The sequence below is a fragment of the Corylus avellana genome, chromosome 5 (genome assembly GCF_965113065.1).
Source record: "Corylus avellana chromosome 5, dhCorAvel1.hap1.2, whole genome shotgun sequence".
In the NCBI taxonomy this organism is placed as follows: domain Eukaryota; kingdom Viridiplantae; phylum Streptophyta; class Magnoliopsida; order Fagales; family Betulaceae; genus Corylus; species Corylus avellana.
In genome coordinates, this window is record NC_142494.1 from 14,837,963 (window position 1) to 14,840,533 (window position 2,571).

General features: G+C 32.0%; 1 pseudogene; it reads left to right on the plus strand.

Annotated features, from left to right (window-relative positions):
- Positions 1 to 2,057: 2,057 nt before the first annotated feature.
- On the plus strand, positions 2,058 to 2,201 carry LOC148585822 (U2 spliceosomal RNA; annotated as a pseudogene).
- The last annotated feature ends 370 nt before the right edge of the window (positions 2,202 to 2,571 follow it).

A 2,571-nucleotide genomic window follows, 5' to 3' on the forward strand; every position in this document is an offset into this window, starting at 1 on the left:
AATTGGCATTCACTAAGAGCACTAGCAACAGATGCCCTATATGCCATTCCCTTCCCTATGCTTAGGAAAAATTAAAAAAAAACCACAAAAACACCCACATCAAAAGCCCTATATTAAATCTACACCAAAGGTTATCCATCGTATTTTTCGATGCACTGGGAAACACTATAGATACCAATGCTTTATTAAATTGTAAACAAATCATTTTCTCTCATGTCTCCTTCACGTGTCCCAACAATTCTCCTACCTCTCTCCTCTCTCATTTGTTGCAATGATACAAAATAATTAATATTTAATTGAAATAGGAAAAAATAAGGGAATTTATTGTGAAGTATTTTTTTATAGAGAATCAAAAAGTAGTTTTATTACCTAAATTGAGGGAAAGTGGTTGGGAAACTGCTGCTAGTGCACTAGTAGCAAAGGCCATATGTCATTATATGTCATTCCCTTCATTATGTTTAGGAATAATTTGAAGAAAACCACAAAAACCTACTCACATCAAATTCCCTACATTTAAACCAACTCTTAAAGATTGCTACAGTATTTTCCAATGTGTAGGGAACCAAAAATACATTATTTTAATATAAACATTAATCTTTTCCTTCTCCTCTTTCATATTTTTGTCTTTAATTGAGATTGTATTGGATTTTTGTGAAAAAAGAGAGGGTAGGTAAGAAACTTGTATTTTGTAAAGAAATAATATTTTAATGGTATACGGAAAGGTAATGGAAGCTATTGTCATAGAGAAGTAAAATGCAATTTTGTGCCTTAAATTTAGAAAAAATCAAAGAGAAATTACTGCAAGTGCTCTAAGTGATTTGTGTAACAAAAGAAGATTTTCTTGAATCCTTTTCTTTTGTAGAAGAGATTTTTAAGGAATAAGGAATACATAATATGAAATCACGTCTCCTTTATTGTCTGTCTTTGACTTCCTTTTCTACTTGTTTTCTTTTTCTATATGCTACCAGAATATTTCATTACAAGTTTATCCAAGCTTTTCTTTTCTACAATTTATTTCCTTGACTGTCATTGTGCTTTCTTCATGATCCACGGCATCTAGAAAAAAACTTTAAGGTCTTTAGCAGATATTTTTCACCACAATATATACTGTTCCTGGAGACCATTTGAAAGTCCCTCATATTTTTTTAATAAAGCCACCTGGCGTAGACTGCAAAAAAAAAAAAAAAAAAAAAAAAAAACATGATCTCATTCAGTAGACTTGTAGTGTTGCTAGTAATGTGGCTTATGTTGTCTTTGAATGAGTTTACTATTGTTGCCGGAATTGGGGAGCATCACCCAAAAACTGTCAAAATCATTAGTGATTTAGGCAACGGCTTCCCTCTTACCCTTGGCTGTAAATCGAAGAACAACGATCTTGGTGTCCACACAATGAAATCAAATGGCTTCTTCAAGATCAACTTTACACCAAACTTTTGGGGGATTACACTATTCTTTTGTAGATTTACGTGGAAAAATCAAAGCCATTGGTTTAATATCTACGACTACGATAGAGACAGTGATGTATGCGTGAATTGCATTTGGAAGATTAGAACTACTGGTGCATGTTTTCTAGACCCCAAAAGAAACGAGTATGATTTAGGCTATTGGTGGACTGATCAAAATTCACCTGATCGTGCATGACTATTATTATTATTATTATTTGATCCAATTGTTTCAAACTTTCGATAGAATGCATCACAGTGGTGATACTTCTTGTGGGCTTGATGTTCATAGTGGCTAAGCCAACAAAATTGAGGTAGTGTTTTGCGTGCAATGACATAAATCCGTGTACTCTTGACCCATAGATCCTTGAAGTATTGATCAAATTCAAAATAAAAATAAAATTATAGTCTATTTTTTTTTTTTTCCCTTTCTAAATTTCAAGTTGACTCTTTTTCATATAAATAATGAGTACCATGTCTATTCTCCTTGAAATCTTTCATTATAGGTAAAGGATTAAATCCTTCTAAGAAATCATTATAGCAATGTGCTTATTGTATATAAAAATACTTTTTTCGAATAGAAATATTGGCCATAATAACTAGAGCTCTGTTTGTGTACCTTTCTCAGTCTTTTGGCTAAGATCAAGTGTAGTATTTGTTCTTATCAGTTTAAGATTGTTAAATCACCACTTGTCCCAACAACTTAAGCTGATAGGAAGAGGTAAATTTAATTACTTAATCATTAGTTTACCACCCCCTTTTTAATAGGTGAGGCTCAACATGTGGAATATTTAATTTAAATGGGGATAAATTAGTGGAGTCAATGCTCGATTCCAAAATCTATGGCTTTGATACCATGTTAAATTACCATTTGTCCTACAAGGTTAAGCTAATAGGAAGATGTGAATTTAATCACTTAATCATTAGTTTAACAAATATCTGATACGTGTTCCATTAGATCACATGATATTAAATTAATCATTTTATTGGAGGAAAACCCATCTATCTCTTTTCCTAATTGTATCATAATTCCTTACATTGTAAGATGCCAATATCATCATTTGGTCTTCACTGGTTTCCCTATGTCACACTACACAAACGAAAAATAAGAAATATGAAATTACCAAGA